This window comes from Ceratotherium simum, chromosome 12 (assembly GCF_057802395.1).
Source record: "Ceratotherium simum simum isolate JZ-2026a chromosome 12, ASM5780239v1, whole genome shotgun sequence".
NCBI lineage: Eukaryota > Metazoa > Chordata > Mammalia > Perissodactyla > Rhinocerotidae > Ceratotherium > Ceratotherium simum.
In genome coordinates, this window is record NC_141911.1 from 20,885,835 (window position 1) to 20,906,222 (window position 20,388).

Here is a 20,388-nt window from a genome sequence, read left to right on the forward strand (position 1 = left end):
TTAGTGATAAAGGGAAAGGTAAGGTAGGATCATAGTATCTCCAGAGAAACATGGAATGTGAGGAGAGCTTTATCAGAAGAGACTTTAAGGTGTTTGTTAAGCCATAGGAGAAAGAGTTATTATACAGATATAAATTAAAACATGGGAAAAAAAATGCCAAGCTGATATTTTAGATCTTTATAAGATGTGGAAGGAGATAATGATGAATAGCGGAGGAATTAGGAGAAAAGAAAATCTTTCCTTTTAGAATATCAAAGAAAGCAGATACAATTATTTATAGTTTAGCTTTCTCTGGTACCAGTTAATCAGTTCTTTTGTTTTCCATTAGAAGAGTTGCAGTCCTCAGATGTATCTTGATTTCTCTACAAGTTTCTAATGTTAGCTGGGTCTATTTAGAGGGAGACGCCAAAGCCCACATCCTACCCCTCCTGAGTGTGGTGTAAGAAGGAAATCAGAGGCAGGTCAGGAGGCCCTGGTATGAAAAGATAGATTTGGCTCTTCTCACTTCCAGTTCTCAACCCCTGTGAAGGAGAGAACACTCAGGAGCTTGGTGATCTCCCTACAGCTGGTATTTGTTCACCCCATTTAGTCCCAGTCACCCCGATACTGCTTCCTTATCTGTCAGCACCAGGATGCTGATGCTATTTCAAAGCTTTGCCCTGGTGATTCAGCAAGCAATGCTTTTCCCAAGGCAATGGAGAGAAGATGAAAGTGCTTTTGCTAAAATCTTCTATTCCAAAACATTTCCCATTTGTGAAACTTGTCCCTCTTTCGCTTTGTGCCAAAATTTCTCCCTTTCTGTGTGACCCAATCACCTTTGTCAACCTAGCAATTCTCAAAGATTTTATGCTGGATTTTTCAGACCTGTCAAGTTCTTTTCTGGTCTGTGTTACCTCCAGTTTTCAGAGGAAGAAAACATCAGTTCATGTGGTTTGCACTTCTTATCAGGAACCAGTAGACAAATGTCTTTTTGTTCCCCCTAATGAACCTTATTGTGAGGATGGGAATATTTCCTGCTTAAAAGTACTGTAAGGATGTTTTTTTCACAGCTCTTAAGTGTATTTGTAATAATTTTGTGTACTAACATATCTGTGCCTAAATGTACATTCTCAGGCTCAACTCTAGACCTATGAATCAGAATCTTTATCTTAACAAGGTTAACTTTGAAGAAACATTTCTCTAGGCCATAATTAAGTTGCAGCAAATAATTGACATTAAATAGACCATGTTCTATGACCAGCTTATAATTGTTAGAAATACAACATAAAATATTACCGAAAATAATATATATATTTGTAAATTTTAAATCAGGTCAAAATAATTGATGGAGCAAAAAGGAAATTAAAGTGGAAATTTAAAATGTTTAAGAGTGAATAATTAAAACACTACATATGATACTTTAGGGATCAGCTAAAAAACATTTAGACAAAAATATACAGCTTTTAATAATTAAATTAGAAAAAGAAAATATGGAAAATTGAGTATAACATTTAACTTGAGATATTAGAAGAAGATAAGCAGAATAAACTCAGGAAAATTAGATGGAAGGGAGTGATAAAAATAGACATGGAAATAAATGGAAAAAAGGGAAATATGTGATAAAGAAGATTAAGAAAGCAGAGGATAGGTTTTTTTTAATACTCATAAAATAGATAAACATATGGCGAGATTGATTCAATACATAGAGAACGAGAATTAAATAGTATTATGAAATAAGAAGAAATAAAATTTCAAATACAAAAGAGTTACCATTTGTATCCCTGTCTTACAAATGGGAAAAAATTCAATCTTAGGGATACACCATGCCCTAGGGAATATAGCTCACAAGTAGTTCTAAAATGTGAGCACAGGTCAGTGTGACTCCAGAGTCAGTATATTCAAATTTTTTGCAATACATCACCCATCTTACTATGGCAAATAAAACAAAAATTCTGCTCATCATTTCTCCTAACTGTATCTGTGTAGTTCACCCTTTTGTACCTCGAGTACTTTTCAACTAACCTTTTATCACAGCTATCAAGCCATTCCATCCTCTCCAAACAGAATACATAGCATTTTGGCTGATAGAGAAAATTGAGGTAATCAGTCATTAATTTCATCTTATTAGATCAACGTCTCCTATATACTGATCTTTATACATGCATTCATTGCATTTTCATTCATATATTTATGTGCACATACATACATATATTTATGTACTCACCCAAAAATACCAGGTCAGTATTCTTGATCATTCCTATCCCTTCTGTCCGCTTAATCACAATAGATGAAATGGGTAGGTTGATCAGAGCTGTTCAATTAAGGATACTGCTAATAAATGTCTACTAAATAAATGAATAAATTAAAAACCAAATAGCACTTGCTAAGTGGAAGTGAAATTATCTATTTAATCGTATGTCTCTCTGACTAGACGATAAGCTCCTTAAGAGAAGTTGTGTCTCCTTTTTCGCCTTATATCCTTGATACTCAGTATATTAAATGACTGAGGTTGCTTACTTGGGGCCATTTAGTAGACAAATAATCCTGCACATCAATGTTACTTAAACTTGCACTGCCTCATTAAGAAAGGGTTAGATTTTGTTCTACCTACTCTGTTGATCATTGTAGAGGAATGAAAAATATATTTTAGAATACTACTCATCTCGAATAGTTATCCAGAAGAAAAGAATGCGGTACAAGTGCGTGTGCACACACACACACACACATCTCCTCTCTAGTACCGCTTCTCCAAACTCTTAATCAAATGTTAATGAAGTGGAATACATCAAATAAGAATGCCGCAATATACACAATGCAGTTATTTAATTTGTACCTTGTACAATTTGCACCAACACATAGCTAGAAAGAAATATATAAAGTGAATATGCTAATTAGAAATAAATATTACTCTCCATCATAAACATCTTTGTAAACTTTGCTGCCTCCTTCGGAATAACTGAAAGAAATAAAATAGATTTATTTGGGGAAAATTTTTAAAATTTTACAACTAAATAGACTATCTTCCAAATTAGGAAATTTTTCTGTTATAAAAAATATCTTCAAAATCCCCTTTTAGTTCTAACAGCAGACACAATATGGGCCCCAAAGTTTATATTTAATTATGTAACATTCACTAAGTTTTCAAACTCTAAATTATATAAATAACACACAAAAAATGCTGGTAAAATGACACAGCTTCATTAACCAAAAGATAACAGTTTAGAAAAAGAAAGACAAACTGTTCTTTAGGTCAAAGAGGAATCTCTCCTAAACTGTTCCATAAGTTTTTGTTCATTATAATTAAACACTAAATAATTCAAGTCTAGTTGAAAAAACTACGGAAATGAGAGATGAGAACTTTTGGAAGTGCTTCACTTGGAAGAGAACTTCACTTCAGAATAAATCTAAGGTAACTTCAATGCCAAATATGTAAAGATGAGTTAAGATTTTACTAATGAAAAGAAATGCAATTCATCTATAATGCCCTTTCTTTAAGAATAAACTGTTTTGAAAAAATAACTTTATTTACTTATTCAAACACCCTGAGTAATATGCTGAAACAGTGGCATAAACCAAAGACAAATTTCTGAGATTTCTATCGATCTAGCCCATCATCCTTGCCATAAATACAGGCAAACTTTTCAATCTTTATATATGCTGAAAATTGTAGTGCATAAAAATTCTTACAATAACTAAACCTGCTTACTGAAATTATATTATTCTTATAACTACTTACTTTTTTCTCATTATTTTGCCTTAATTATTTAGAATTATGTTGATATTTTGAATTTCCATATCTATATGCAATATTAATGTATTGACATCAATATTGATTCAATATCAATAACAATATTGAAAAGTAACTTGGTCTATTGTTTGATGTTTTTACCATTTATGAGGATTTGGGGTTAATGTGTATGCCAGTTTCAGGTTGTTTTGTAGATTATGAGGCTAATATCATAGTACCAAAAAAATTCTCAAATATAACAACTATATCTTTTGAAAATTTATATTGATTGAGATAAAATTTATAGAGGGTGAGAGTCACTCTTTTTAGATCTATAGTTCTAGGAGTTTGGCAAATGCATACAGTAGGGTAACCACCTCCGCAGCTGAAATGTAGAACATTTCCTTCACTCCATGTTTTCTTGTGCCCTTTTGTAGTTTGTTTCTGGACTGTATTTGTTTTATTCATGTTGTGTACTCATTTTGCCAATACTTCACTGTCTTGATTACTGTTACTTTATAGTGAGTATTGAAATCAGGTGGTGTGAGTTCTTCAACTTTTTCTTTTCTTTAAAAATAGTTTTGGGTATTCTAATTTGCTATTCAATGTAAATTTTAGGATAATCTTGTCTAATCTTACCTCCTAAATTTTTTATGATTTAATTAGGATTGAACTGAATCTATTGATCAGTCTAGGGAGAAGGGATACCTTAACATCATAGAGTTTTCCAAATCTTGAATGTGGAATATGTTTCCAATTCTTTAGGCTTCCCTTGGTTTTTCTCATCAATGTTTTGAAGTTTCCAGCACAAAAAATCATGCATGCATTTATTAGTATACAGAAATTACTTTTTGGATATTGACCTTGTATGTTGCAATGGTTTTATACTCACTTATTAGTTCTAGTAGATTTATGTGTACTTACCATTTCCAATATTATTCTTTTCTTTCTCCATATTCAAATTAACATGTGGTGACATTTCCTTTCAGCCTGAAGAACTTCGTATATTATTTTCTTGTATTGCACATGTGCTGCTGATGATCCCTTCAGCTTTCGTTTATCTGAAATTGTTTTTGTTTTACTCTCATTCTTCATGGATTTTTTTCACTAACTACAGAATTCTGTCTCAACAGATTCTCTTTTCTTCTAGTATTTTAAAAATACCCTCTTTTTTCTGACATCCATTATTTCTGATGAGATGTTAATCGTAATTTATATTATTTTCTACATGAAGTTTTTCTTTTTATCTGGAAGTTTTTTAAGAACTTCCTCTTTAACTTAGTGTTCATCATTTTTACTAGGATGAGCATGGCCTTTATTCTAGAGATTCAGCCTTATTTTAGGCATGGATTTTATTTTCATGGATCTCCATTCAATACTTGAGCTTCTCAGTGAGATTTCTTTCTAGCTGGGCCAGAATTTCAACATTCACAGCATTGAATGTCCTATGGCATCTCAGCCCAGACATTCTCCAAGATCCCTAGGTGAATCCTATGAGGACTTTTGTCCCCTCTCCTCGACTTCCTCCCAGAATCCTCATCTCTGATAAATTACCCTGTAAATTTCAGTTGCCTTCACAACCCAGAACCTATTACCTGTGCCTCCTTAGCAAGCGATCCACTCCAGTTGGGCTACATCTCCCTGTGTCATGACAAGAAAAAGACTTCAAGCAGGAAACCAGGGCAATCATGGGGTTCACTTCCTAGTTTTCCCTCTCACAAAACTTACAATACCACACTGCTTGTTTTTCAAAATGTAAATGGTTATCTCATATGCTTTATCTACTTTGTGATTGTTTTTATGAGGAGGGCAAGTCTAGTACTCTATCTCGGCAAGAACTGAAAGTCTATTCCAAGACATATGTATTTTTTACAGCTTTATTGACTATTAAGCAAGCGGTTAGCTCTAGGATTTTTGTGTATGTGTCCTTTATTAGTCATAAGATGTTTTCTTTAATTCCTAGTTTGATCATGGATTGACAGACTAAATATTATTAGATGTAAAATTTCCCAAAATGGTTCTATAGATTCATCAAAATCGCAGCACCAAAAAGTTTAATAAATGGTGACACTAAATCTAAAATGCATGTGGAAATACAAAATGCCTAGAATAGCCAAAACAATCTTTGAAAAGATCAACAAAGTCAGTGGACTTACTCTAGTAACTTCCAAAATCAAGACAATATAGTATGGCTTTGGTCAAATAAAAACATAAAGATCAATAAAATAACATTGAAAATCCAAAAATAGACAAGCCAAAATTTGGTCAGTTGATTGCTTTATAAAGATGACAGTATAATTCAGTAGGGATAAGATAACTTGTTTTTGTTTTTTTAAGATACTGGAACAATTGAACATCTCTCTAGAAAAAAAAAGAACCCTCAACCCCTGACTCACACCATATAAAAATTAACTCAAAATGGATTATAGATCTAAATGTAAAAGATAAAACTATAAAACTTCTTAGAAAAAACATAGGAGAAAATTCTCATAACTTTGGACTGGGCAAAGATTTCTCAGATCACCAAAAAAGCGCTAAACACAAAAGAAACATTGATCTAATGGATTTCAACAAAGTTAAAAATGTTTGCTCTTCAAAAGATATAGTGAAGAGAATGAAAAGATAGCCTCACACTGTGGGAAACTATAATGTATCTGAAAAAAAAAAACCTCCTAAAAATCATCATAATAAGAAATGGGATAGTAAGTGAGCAGAGGGCCTGAACTAATACTTCATACGACAGATATTCACATAAAAACTTGCACAACATGATTCATCAGAGAAATGCAAGTTAAAACCATAGTGAGATATAATTCATACAATTTCATACCTACTAAAATGGCTAAAATCAAAATGACTTACAACAGGAAATGCTGTCAAGAAACTAGAGAAACTGAATTGTCATATATCCCGATGGTAGTATAAAATAGTACAACCACTTTGAAAGACTATTGGACAGTTTCTTATAAACTAACTTTTTTTACTTATGCTCTGATCTAGCAATTCTACTCCTAGGAATGAAAATATATGTTTATAAAAAGACTTGTACAAGAATATTTTTAGCAACTATATTCACAATAACTGAAAACTTTAAACAACCCAATTGTCTAATTGGGTTGAATATTTATGCAAATTTCCATATAATAATATTATTATGTAAAAATTATACAGATGTATGCAAATTATTGATACAAATTTATACAGGTGATAGTTATACAAATTATAGTAAATCCATGTAGTGGAATACTATAAAACAATAAAAAATTATCTACTGACACATAAAATATGGACAAAACTCCTATGTTGACAGAAGTCAGAAACAAAAGAGTATCTAAGTGTACATTCTGTGTAATTTCTTTTATAGGAAGTCTAAGAGCAGATTAAATTAACTAATGGTGATGGAAATCAGAACACTGGCTTCCTATGAAGGGCAGAAATTGCTAGAAAGAAGTGCTAAGAAAATATATGGAGTGGTAGAAATATTCTTCCTAGGTTTTGGGTAAAACGGTTATATCAATTTATATATTTGTCAAATCTCATCAAATTGTACACTTAAGATCTGAGCCTTAATCTATGTCTAGATTATACCTTAAAAATAAGTAACTAAATAAATAACTATGCACGTGGGCACACACACACACACACACATAGATCTCAAACCAGCAGTTAGAGAAAGCTAAGTGAATTATTTTCAGTCTTTTGGTTAAAACCTTTCCATTTCTCTTCTAAGGAGTCCCTCACTCTGTCCTGCAAGATCACATTTGCCTCCATGCTCTTCATCAACCTCACATCTACGGTTCCCCTTTAGGGTCATTGCACTGTCTGTTTCCTCTGGTGCGGCCTCTCTTCCCGAGGTATGGACCACCAACTCCTTCACCAATTTGAGATCTTTGTTTACATTTCCCGTCCTCAATTAGCCTGATCCTGGACGCACTAAGTAAAAGTATGCCCTCCCCTGCCTCTCTCCTCTCTTATCTTGCTTTACTTCTCTTTTCCCATGACGTTTCTCAGCTTCTAACATGCAGTATAATTAACTGATCTTTTGTCTATTGCTTATTTTTGTTCCTCCTGCCTCGGCCAACTAGTAAACCGCAGAAGAGTGGGAGTCTTTGTCAGTTCTCGTTATGAGTGTATCACTCAAAAAGGATGTGGAATGAAATAAGAAATGAAAGTTTCCTTTCATCTCACATGAATTAGACATTGATAAATTTCAAGTTGATAAAATGACCTAGAATTTTCTAAAGATTCACCAGTATAAGCTCATCCCTCCCTTCCTCTTAGATTCCCTCCCTTCTTTCTTCCTCCCTTTCTTCCTCCCTTCCTGTTTTGCTTCCTTCCTCCCTTCCTGCTTTCCTTCCTTCCTCCCTCCTGCATTTCTCTCTCTCTTTCTTTTCCCACTTTCTTTCTTTTTCTTGTTTTCTATTCACTGGAATGTTTGCAGTAAGCATGATTCTCCAAGAAAAGTGGCTGTTTTAATACCTTTTTAAAAATGAATTGCACAGGAACTAATGAATAACAGAAGAAATAGTCTTTTTTTTTTTACCCTGTTGTTGAATGCTTTCCTAGAAGTCACTTGCTTCTTTGAATGTTCTCTTCATGACAGAGGTAGAATATTTTTATTAAATAAATTTTTAGTACATTCAATTTTATGTTAAATTAGTAAAAAAGCAAAAGTCTCTGATGGTTATTTTCCAAGTAACTTTCCTTCTCTTCATTCCTCACGGAAATTCACTGAATCTGGTTGCTTTCAAAATTAAAATACAAAGTTCATAGTTGAGCTAGGCAGGTAATAAATTTTTAAGTTATGTTTGTAGATTGGAAATTTTTCATAATTCAGAAAAGACATATGCTGTTAATCTTGAAGAACTAGAAAATCCATACAGATAGAATGCTTCCTTCCCTAATTTATACCAGATTAATGAAGTATTAATTTTCATAGTCTCTGAAAAGATCAGACATAAAAGAAAAAAAAAAAAAACAGAAGGAATGCTGAGGTGACTCCCAGCAAGAAGCAATTTGGAGAGAGAACTTGATGATACTTGCCAGTTGGTGTCAAATTTATTCAGATAAAACAAACCTTAGTTTGTACATAGTGTGAATTGAGTTATTTGTAATAAGGTGGCTTGATGCCAGAATGTTGCAAAACCAAATAGCGAAATAGAGAAAATGGAAGTCACAAGTAAATGTTAAAACAAAACACAAAATGAATAGTAAATGATACGGAAATACAGTAAAATATCCAGATAAAATGGAAAACACAGGGAAGTAGAAAGATATACTGAACTGTGTATTATCTGATTTTTACATTTTTATATACATGTTACATTATATTATTGTAAGAAAAGATGTCAATAGAAGACAATTGGAACTGTAGAGCGTAGTAACTTATGAAATGTCCAGGCCATTTTTAACCTGGAAAGGAAAGTCACAGGCTATAAACTTGTCCAACTCTCTAGTTTGTTCAGAAGCCTTAGGAAATGAAATAAGGGCTGGCAATAGTTGAATTACGCTCTAAATAATCTATTCTTTTTGTGCACAAAAGCTTAGGAACCTTGAGATTTATATCTTGTGCTTTCTGTGTTATAGCTGTGAACAAAGGTTAGAGCCACCGAGTAATAAGAACTTACAGTATTCAGTCCCTGGAAATAAAGAAGCACTCATTTCAATTTCTGTATACAGATAGAGATATATCTTTAAAAAATGTTTCTTCAAAGAAGCTTCACTAAATATCTCATATTTACTATTTCAATTAAATTATGTATAAATTGCATTAACGTATAAAGATCATTTGACTGTTACCATATAGCCCACCAATATTAAAATAAACTATCAAAAAAAAGAGCAGCTCTCAAGAACTCAAGGTCTCCAGAAAGATATGATTTTTTTATTGCTTCCTGCAATCTGGGAAACATCCTTTTAATGTAATTTTTAAAAGAAGCATTATTAACAATTTTCTTAAAAACCTCAAATAACTGTGCTAGACTAACCATCGCCTCATTACACTGATGTTAATTTGATTCAGAAAAATATCCTTATGAATGTAAATAGCTTCATTTAAAACCTATAAACTTGTAAGTCTAAAATTTTAATTAGAGAACAAAATTGTTGCCCCATAGCCTTTAAAGTGAACCTTTGCTTTGATTGTAAGTCAGGAATAAGAGCAGCTATAAAATTATATCCTCAGTTTTATAACAACAACAATCAGTCAAATTGATTCAAACTGCCTGCTTTGTACCGAGCTGTGAACATGGGTCAACAAAATCTTAATGAGAAAAACGATGTGTTAACTTGCTTCAAATGGCCAATAGTTTCAACAAACTGAAAACCCATCAAATTGCAATTATTCTCGAGTTTCATTATGTTTAACCATAAAACATTCAATCTATTAATATTCAAGCTTAGTCTACACCATAGACAGCAACATATCTGTGATTAAAATGAACAAATCTCGTTCAACATCATTTTACTAAATATCTTTTCCCAGAAGACCTCTTGTGAAGTATTTTGTGTTATTTCTATTGCCTAGATTTGTATTTTAATTTATTGCATGATTTGGTTGCCTTCTGTAAAAGAGCTTTTGACTTGTTTTGCTGACATCATTTGATGAGTAGTTAATGCTTGGATAGCAACAATAAATGTCTTCGTGAATTTGCTACAATTGTTTTTACAGGTTAACTGTTATCTTGCCTCTTGAAGTGGCTTGTTTTCCTTTTCCCCTTCTAACTTTCATTCTTATTAGCAATACCTTCTACCATCAAGAAAGTGACTTATACTGTAATCCTAAAGAAAAAAGAAATTGCCAAGTGTAACTGAAAGATCAAGTTGGATTAACAAACAATTTTGTGCTAAAGTTAATTTGATCCCCAAATATGATACTATATTTCAGAGACACCATCAAAATAAAGCCTGTGTTAACATGCATTGCTAAAGTCAGAATTTTATTTATGGGGAAAAATGTTGTTACATAGGTTTTTTCTATTGTGTCAATTTGTTTTTATCAGAGACCAGGATAGTTACAAATCCTATTTGATAGGAATCGTCATGGAAGATAGAGAAATAGACCATAGGTAGTATAAGCAAGAGAGGAATATATTGGAATCATGTCATTGAAGGATCACAGGGAACCCAGAGAACAAGAATTGGAAAGTGGTTAAGAACTAAGAGATCATTGGAAGACTGGGCCTCAGGAAGCCCAAAAGAAGTTTCCCAAAAGTTTCAGTCTGGTTTGCTGCCACCACTGATATTCTGTGGTTTTTATTGGTGTATTTAGACCATTCACATTTAAAGAAATTATTGATGTAGTTGTGTTACTATGTATCATGTTTGTAAGTATTCTCTACTCATTGCACTGTTTTTTTTTTTTTTTTGGAGTTTATTTCTCTTTTTTCTGTTTTCTCTGGTTTTAAGATTTTATATGATTTTACGTGATTCCATTTCTCTCTTCTCTTAAAATATCAGTTATGCTTCTTTTTAAAAATTATTTTAGTGGTTGTACTAGAGTTTGCAGTAAACATTTTTGGTTAACCTATTACACTCTCAAAAACTCTGTCCTGCTTTACTGGTGGAACAGTTTTCTTATAACAGAGTATTCCCCATTCTTCCCTCCCATCCCTTATAACATTGTTGTTCTTCATTTCACCTATCCATAAGCTATAATCATTCAATACATTGTTACTAATACTGCTTTGATAAGGTATCTATTAGATCAACTAAGGGTAAGAAAAAAAGATGTTATTTACTTCCCTTTATTCCTTCTCTGACATTCTTCCTTTCTTTACGTAGGTCTGAGTTTCTGACCCTCTTAGTCTGCCTGGGCTGCTATAACAAAATACCACAGACTGGGTGATGTAAACAACAGAAATTTATTTCTCACAGTTCTGGAGGCTGGGAAGTCCAAGATTAAGGTGCTGGTTGATTTGGGTTCTGGTGAGGGCCCTCTTCCTGACAACACCTTCTTGCTGTGTGCTCACAAGCCTTTCCCTGGTGCATGCTACCGGAGAGAGAGAGAGAAAGTATTTCTTCCTCTTCTTACAAGGGCACCATCCTCATGATCTCACCTAAACTTAATTATCTCCCAAAGGCCCCACTTTCAAATACTGTCACATGGAAGATTAAGACTTCAACATATTACTTTGGAGGGAACAATCATTTAGCCCATAATACTTACCTTTATCTTTTTTTTTCTCCCTGATGTACCTTTTGTAACATTTATTTCAGGGCAGGTCTGCTGATAAATTCCTTCAGTTTTTATTTGTCTGACAGTGTCTTTATTTCTCCACCACTTTCGAAGGAAAATTTTGATGGATATAGAATTCTATGTTTTTTTCCTTCAGTACTTTAAATATTTCACTCAACTCTCTTGCTTCCACGGTTTCTGATGAAAAGTTTGATGCAGTTCTTATTCTTGTTCTTCTATAGGTGAGGTGTTTTGTTTCTGTTTGTTTTTTTCTGAATTCTTTCAATATTATCCCTTTGTCTTTGGTTTTCTGTAGTTTGAATATGATATGCCTACATGTAGTTTCTTTGGTATTTATCCTGCTTGGTGTTCTATGAGCTTCCTAGATGTGTGGCTTGTTTGTCATTACTTTTGTAAAATTTATGGCCATTATTACTTCAAATATTTCTTCTCTTCCATTCTCTCTTTCTTTGCCTTCTGGTATCTCAAATACATATGTTATATCTTTTGAAACTGACCTGTGATTCTTGGATGTTCTGTTCCTTTTTTAAAATCATTTTTTTCTCTTTGCATTTCAGTTAGGGAAGTTTCTATTGGCATATCCTTAAATTTACTGATTCTTTCCTCAGCCATAATCAGTCTACTGACAAGCCAATCAGGGGTATTCTTCATCTGTGACATTGTTTTCAATTTGTGGTCTGACCCCGTAGCGCTTTAGCTGTAATCCACTGTTATTACACTGGAGCCCTGTTGGCATGGTAGTAAGGTTTTCTATAAGTTTCCGATAAAGTGTCAGTATTTTAGTTGGCTCATTCTGACCCAAACTCTTCCACAAATGTTTTCTCCAGGTGTATATCTTCCCCTCTCCACCTCCCTTTGATGAGACAAGAGCACTAGAGAGGGTTAGAGTTGAAACAACAGCTTTTCTCCAGCTGTAGTAAGACTCTGGTAAGTCTTTTTACTGGGGAATAAGCCTTTGTTCTGGAGAATTCTCAGCCTGGCTGCAGTGACTTCTGTTCCAGGTAAGATCTTAACTATAACGGTCAGATTTATCTGTCTCTCCAGATTTCAGGGTGACGGTTTGCCCTGGGACTTCAGTTCTCAGATGGGTCCAAGAACAGTCATTGATTTTCAGTTTTTTTACCTTTTTCTTGTGAGGATGGAAATGATGACTTCCCATCCTTTACAAGCCAGAGCTCTATATCAAAATAATACTGAACACTGAATCCTTGAGATCAGAGCAAGAGAAAAATAAATTAAAAATCACAACAATAACCAAAAAAGGTGATTATATTCAATTAGCTTCCCTTTTTATTTTCCTCTCCTCTTTATTAGTGATATTTTGTTCCTGAATCAAGTGTATTGCTTCTGACTCACACTTCCCCACAAGCTACTCAGTACCTCATGGAAATACTTTTGTGAGGGAGTTGTCTTACTTTGCCCTCACATATTTGAAGTAGAGCTTAGACTAAAGTGAAATATATATCTAAAATGGATAATAATAATTTGAGAATTGTACTTGTTACAGAAACACGACAGATATTGGAAACTTAGTTTCAAAACTTAGTTTTAAAATATGCACATTCTATTTTATGATAGTTTTAAAGCAGGTTTTCAAATTGTACATGTGTAAGCAGCACTAATGACCAAGGAATACGACATTTGGAAGTAGGAGATTAAATACTGGCAAAGCTAAACATGTCCCAACAGAGCTACAATATTTGACAGTCATGAAATCTCTAAAGACAGTTCAGTTTTATTTATTAGGTAAAGCTGCCACAATTTATACACATCATGAAGCTCCAAAGTGACTAATAACAAATGACAGTACAGCTTGACATATGTGAAGGTGGTTACACAGGCATGTAAGGACTGACAAATCTTTTTTATATAAAGAAAAATTAATATAAAAATATAATCAGTAAAGAAACTCTAAAAATACCGGGAAGAGGAACTATCTCTCTAGGGCATGAAATGTGAACAATTCCATGTTGACATTGTATTAAATAAACTGTCTATTAAACAATTAATTTTCTCTATATTGAGAAGGGAGTGAATCGACGAAAAGGAAACTTACTGAGCTTCTTTTACAATTAAATGTAAAAAGAACACAACCTACCCATTTAATTCTCTCTATATGGGTGCCCCTGAAGAGGATAAAGCCAAGATTAGGAGTTCAAAGAGTTTCCCTTAAGGGTATTAGCCATCCCCCCCCGCTTAATGTTACTTGTGGCCACTGCGCTCCAGGGTCCTCAAATTGCCAGACATTCCTATCAATTTCAGTTCTTGAAATATTTGTAAATTTTCTCCCTTTGCCTTTGCTTATTCATGGAGATCCCTCCAATGCACTGCAATTTCTCCCATTTTTTTTTTACCTGACCAACTCCTACTCCTTTTCCAAAACTCAACTCATATACCATCTCCTCTAGTGACTTCATTGTAAGTGAATAATTCCTCCACTATATTTTCTATCATAGTATATATCAAGTTATGTCAAAAACATAACGGCTCGTATTTAAGAGCATATGATGAAACAATTAGGTATCCATATGCGAAAAAAAATGAAGTTGCACCTTTTCCTCACACTGTATACAAAAATTAACTCAAAGAGAATCAAAGACCTAAACGTAAGAGCTAAACTATGAACCTCTAGAAGAAAAACATAGGAGTACATCTTCTTAACTTTGCATTAGCCAACTGTTTCTTAGATATGACACAAAAGCATAGGCAACAAAAGAAAAACAGATATACCAGGCTTCATCAAAATTAAAAACTTTTGTGCTGCAAATTATACCATCAAGAAAACAAAAAAACAAACTCAGAATCAGAGAAAATATTTGCAAATCATATGTCTAATAAAGCTCTAGAATAAAGAACTATTACAAATCAACAATAAAAAGATAATTAACCTAATTATAAAATGGGCAGAGGATTTGAATAGACATTTCTCCAAAGAAGATATACAAATGTCCAATAAGCACATGAAAAGATGCTCAACATTTGTATTAGTTTCCTATTGCTGCTATAACAAATTACCATGAATTTAGTGGCTTAAAACAACACAAATTTATTATCTTATAGTTCTGGAGTCAAAAAAATTTAAAAGGTTGTCACTGAGATGTATTCTTTCTGGAAACTCTAGGAGAAAATCCATTTTCTTATCTTCTCCAGCTTCTAAAGGCGGCCTGATTTCTTGTCTCATGACCCTTTATCTTCAAAGTGAGTAGCATAGCATCTTCAAATCTCTCTTCTTTCTCTTTTATGAACTTCTACCTGCCTCCTCTACATTTAAAAAACCCAAGTATTATCCTAGGTCCATTCAGGTAATCTAGCATAATTTTCTTATGTTAAGGTCAGCTGATTAACAACTTTAATTCTATCTGCAACTTTAATTCCCCCTTGCCATGTGACATAACATATTCATAGATTTTAGGGATTAGAATGTAGGCGTAGGTTCTAGGGATTAGGATGTGGGACCATTATTCTGCTTACCACAACATCATTAGTTCTTAGGGACATGCAAATCAAAACCACAATGAGATATCACTTTACACTCACTAGAATACTATCATCAAAGAGAGAGACCATAACAAATGTTGACAAACATGTGGAGAAATTGGAACCTTCATTCATTGCTGGTGGAAATGTAAAATGGTGTAGTCACTTTAGAAAACAATTTGGCAATATCTCAAATAGTTAAACATAGATTTACTACAAGACCCAACAATCCCACCCCAAGGTGTTTACTTAAGAGCACTAAAAAGATATGTTTGCAGGAAAACCTGTACATAAATGTTCATAGAATCATTATTCTTAATCACTAAAAGTGGTAAGAAATCAAATGCCCATTCACTGTTGAATGGAATAACAAAATCTGGTATATATCCATATGTTGGAATATTACATAGCCATAAAAATGAATGAAGTACTGTTACATGCTACAAGATGGATGAATCTTGAAAACATGGTAAATGCAAAAAGTTAGAGACTAAAATCCACATGTTCTGTGATTCCATTTGTATAAAATGTCCAGAATAGGCATATCTATAGATAAAAACAGTAGATTAGTGATTGCCAGAAACTGGAGGTACAGGGGATTGGGGGATGACTGCTAATGAGTATAGGGTTTCTTTGGGGAGTGATGAAAATATTCTGAAATTAGATAGTGGTGACGGTTGCACGACTCCATGAATATACTAAAACCCACTGAATTGTACACCTAAAATGATTAATTTTATGGTATGTGAATTTTATCTTAATTAAAAAGTCCAAAGGTTCTTATGATTCATGCATCAAGCCCTGTGCTAAGATGTTAAGAACTTTCCATATACTTACTTATTTAACCCTCATAACTACCTTCTGGTGTGATTATTATTATTATCGTCATTTTACAAAGAAGGAACCACAAGCAAAGTGAAAGTAACTGACTTTCCCAAGGACAAATAGCAAATAGGCAGCAGAAGACAAAAGCGAGTCCTGGCCTCGGGCTGCACAGCCCATTTCCTGAGCTGCTCAGCTGTACAGCTGTACTGTCCATGCTTGTTGGTTGGTCTTACCAAATAGATTTTAGGTTTCTTGTTTCAAGGATTTTATGAGTCTTGGTGACCTCCAGTATCGAGCACATGAGCACTGATGTAACATGGCCTCTGAAAGAGAGAAGATTGTGATATGATTGTGTGCCTGTGTTGGTTACCAGCTGTATGACTTTTAGAGGTCAATTTACATCTCTAATAATCATGTTTTGCATTTTTTTTTAATTTTTTGTTTATTGCAGTAACATTGGTTTATAACGTTGTAAAAAATTTTAGGTGTACATCATGATACTTCTATTTCTGCATAGATTACATCATGTTCACCACCCAAATACTAATTACAACCCATCACCACACACATGTACCGAATTATCCCTTTCACCCTCCTCCCTCCCCCCTTCCCTTCTGGTAAACAACAGTAACTAGCTCAGAGAGCCGTTAGGATTATTCAATAAGGTGTATATAAAACACTTGTCACAGCGTTTGCATTCATTCATTCTTTTATTCATTCATTTGTTCATTCTTTCAGTAAATTATTATTGTGTGCTTTCTCTTTGTTTCAGGCGCTAGTCTAAGTGCTGGTGATATATCACTGAGCAAAATAGGCAAACATTCATGTTGCTATGCTACTTATATTCTGGTGAGAGGCATATAGAATAAAATAAATATATAAACTATATTGTATGCTGCTCTATGTTAGGAGGTTAAAAGGTCTTTAAAAAAATAAAATAGAGCAAACTCTGAGGGTGGTGGATAATGTGTATGTGGAAAGGCTGCAATGCAGGTGAGAATACATTTGAACAAAGGTTTGAAGGAGACGAAGAATGCATATCTCTGAGAGAAGGATATTCCAGGTAGAGGGAACAGCCAGTGCGTAGGTTTTGAGGGAGGGAGTGCATCTGGCATGTTTGAAACACCGAAGCTGGTGTGGCTGGAGTTGAGTGAGCAAGAGGGAGAACAGAGCTGAGGCCAGAAAGGCGACAGGGAAGTTGGGATTTGTAGATCAGAGTAGGCCTATAGACCAGGCCTTGTAGACCAATTAAAGAAATTTGGATTTGATTTTGAGTTAAATGAGAAGCATTGCAGAATTTTTAGCAGAGGAACAACATTAAGTAACTTGCATTTTTGAAGGATCACTCTAACTGGGGGATGAGACTAGCCTGTAGGGAGAATGTAGAGTAGGAGTACAGGCAGAGAGGCCAGTTAGGAAACCATAGCTGGTATCCAGGAGAGAGATAATGGGGAGGTGGTGAGACATGGTCTGATATTAGATTATTTTTGCATTACAGACAACAGGATTGGCTGATATTTTGAACGACTGGTGTAAGAAATAGGAAAGGAGTCAAGGATGATTCCAGTGTTTTTAGCCTGAGACTGGGAGCGATGGGGTTGCCATTAAGTGAGAGGGAAGTGCTGAGGATGAGGCCAGTTAATGAGAGAGATCAGGAGTTCATTTTTAAAAATGTTAAGCAAATTTAACATTTTTAGGCATCCAAAAGGCCAATAAAAAGCACATAGCAGTTATTAGAATTATCAATTGGCTATTTCATAAACATTAGGTAAATATGTAAATATTTAACCATGATATTTCTTCCATTTAAATAACCATTTGGCTTGGCAATACTGTAAGAAGAGAGTAGTCACTTTACTTGAAGATAAAAAGTTAGATTGTTTAAAGCTGCTGAAGGTACTTTACTGTTTTTCTCCTATAAATATTCAAGTTTAGTTCTGCATATAAGAAATTGTGTAGAAAATGGATAAAAAAGGTTACCGTATTGCCCCTCAAGGTGACATGCATTTCTCGACTTTTTTCTTGACACAAGTCATCTTGAAAAGCAAGTAGAGGCACGATCACTGCAGCTTAAATTATAGGACTTAAAAGTTACTTAAAAAATTGTTAATTTGGCTGAAGCAGAACTGTTTTTGTGAAAGATAAATATAGAAAAATTAATTATTTTCGTTGTCTTTGCTTCCAATAATATATGACAACATCAGAGAAAAGTTCCAGTAAGAGGTCACTCTTCCTTTGTCCAGGAAGATGCTGTTATTAATTTAGCTATCACAGAATGTACAAATTAATATGAAATGTCATTGCCAGAAACTCCTGTGCACCTTAATTGCTTCTGTATTATTTATAAACTCTACTGCAAAGAAAGATAGAAATGAGAAATGGAAACTATAAAGCTATTGTGTGTTACAAAAGACAAACAGAAAGAATTTGGCATGAAAGGGATTTATTCATTCAACAAATATTGATGAGTACCAACTATGTGCCAAGCAACATTTCAGAAAAATGCAATTAAGGGATACAAAGCAGTTCTCCAACTAAACTGACAAGTGAGTAGAATATTTTATCCTTTGTTTTAGTTTTATAAGTGGAAGCTATAAATCATTTGTTGAGTCAAATTCTTCCAATAATTAAACAACTCCATGGAACAAATTTAGATAGTGAATTCACAGTTTTGATCTATTCGACTTTTCTTAGAATCAGAGAGTTGAAAGAGAATTCAAAGGTTCTTTGGGGATTAGCCTCTTTGTCCATTAAAATTAACATTTAAACCCAATGAAATTCCGGCGTAATCAGCACAATCACAAACATTTCCTAAACAGGTCCTTCAGGGAACTGAATGGCACCTGATGTAATGTACCTGGTTTGTCTCTTAATATCTTAATCTGTGGGAGAATCTGATTAAAAATCAGTTTACAGTGAAGTTATTATTAGTACATTAAGGTAATCAAATCCCCATTTACAGTCATGCATCTCTTAACATGGGATACGTTCTGAGAAATGCATCATTAGGTGATTTCTTCATGCAAACATCATAGAGTGCACTTACACAAACCTAGATGGTACAGCCTGCTACTCACCTAAGCTATATTGTATAGCCTATTGCTCCTAGGCTACAAACCTGTACAGCATGTTACTGTACTGAATACTGTAGGCAATTGTAACGCAATGGTATTTGTGTATTTAAACATATATAAACATAGAAAAAATTTTAAAAATACAGTAAAAATACAGTAGAAAAGATAAAAAATAGTACACCTGTATAAGGCACTTACCATGAATGGAGCTTGCAAGACTAGGAGTTGCTCTGGGTGAGTCAGTGAGTGAGTGAATGTGAAGGCCTAAGACATTACCATACAGCACTGTAGACTTCACAAACGCTGTATAATTAGGCTACATAAATTTATAAAAAATATTTTCTGGGTCCGGCCCAGTGGTGCAAGCGGTTGAGTGCGAGCTCTGCTGCGACAGCCCGGGGTTCACCGGTTCGGATCCCAGGCGTGCACCGACGCACTGCTTGTCGAGCCACCCTGAGGCGGCGTCCCATATAAAGTAGAGAAAGATGGGCACAGATGTTAGCTCAGGGCCAATCTTCCTCAGAAAAATGAAGAGGATTGGTATCAGATGTTAGCTAAGGGCTGCTCTTCCTCAAAAAAAAAATTTTTCTTTCTTCAATAATTAACTTTAGCTTACTGTAACTTTTTTGCTTCATAAACTTCTAAATTTTTTAACTTTTTGACTCTTTTCTGACAACACTTAGCTTAAAACACACACATTGTACAGCAGTAAAAAAATACTTTATGTCCTTATTCTATTAGCTTTTTTCTATTTTTAAAACTTTTAGTTTTTTTACTTTTTAAACTCTTTTGTTAAGAACTGAGGCACAGACCCGCACATTAGCCTAGGCCTACGCAGGGTCAGGATCATCAATATCACTGTCTTCCACCTCCACGTCTTGTCCCACTGGAAGGTCTACAGGGGCAATAACACACATGGAGCTGCCATCTCCTAGGAAAACAATGCCGTCTTCTGGAATACCTCCTGAAGGACTTGCCTGAGGCTCTTCTTGAGGAGGTGTCACTCTTTTTGGAAATATGTCCATGGTGCTTTGCTTGGTTTGTTTCTTCTTTTCATCATAAATTTGCTTGTGAACAGTTAATGCGCCATGAACATTCTTCTCTATTAA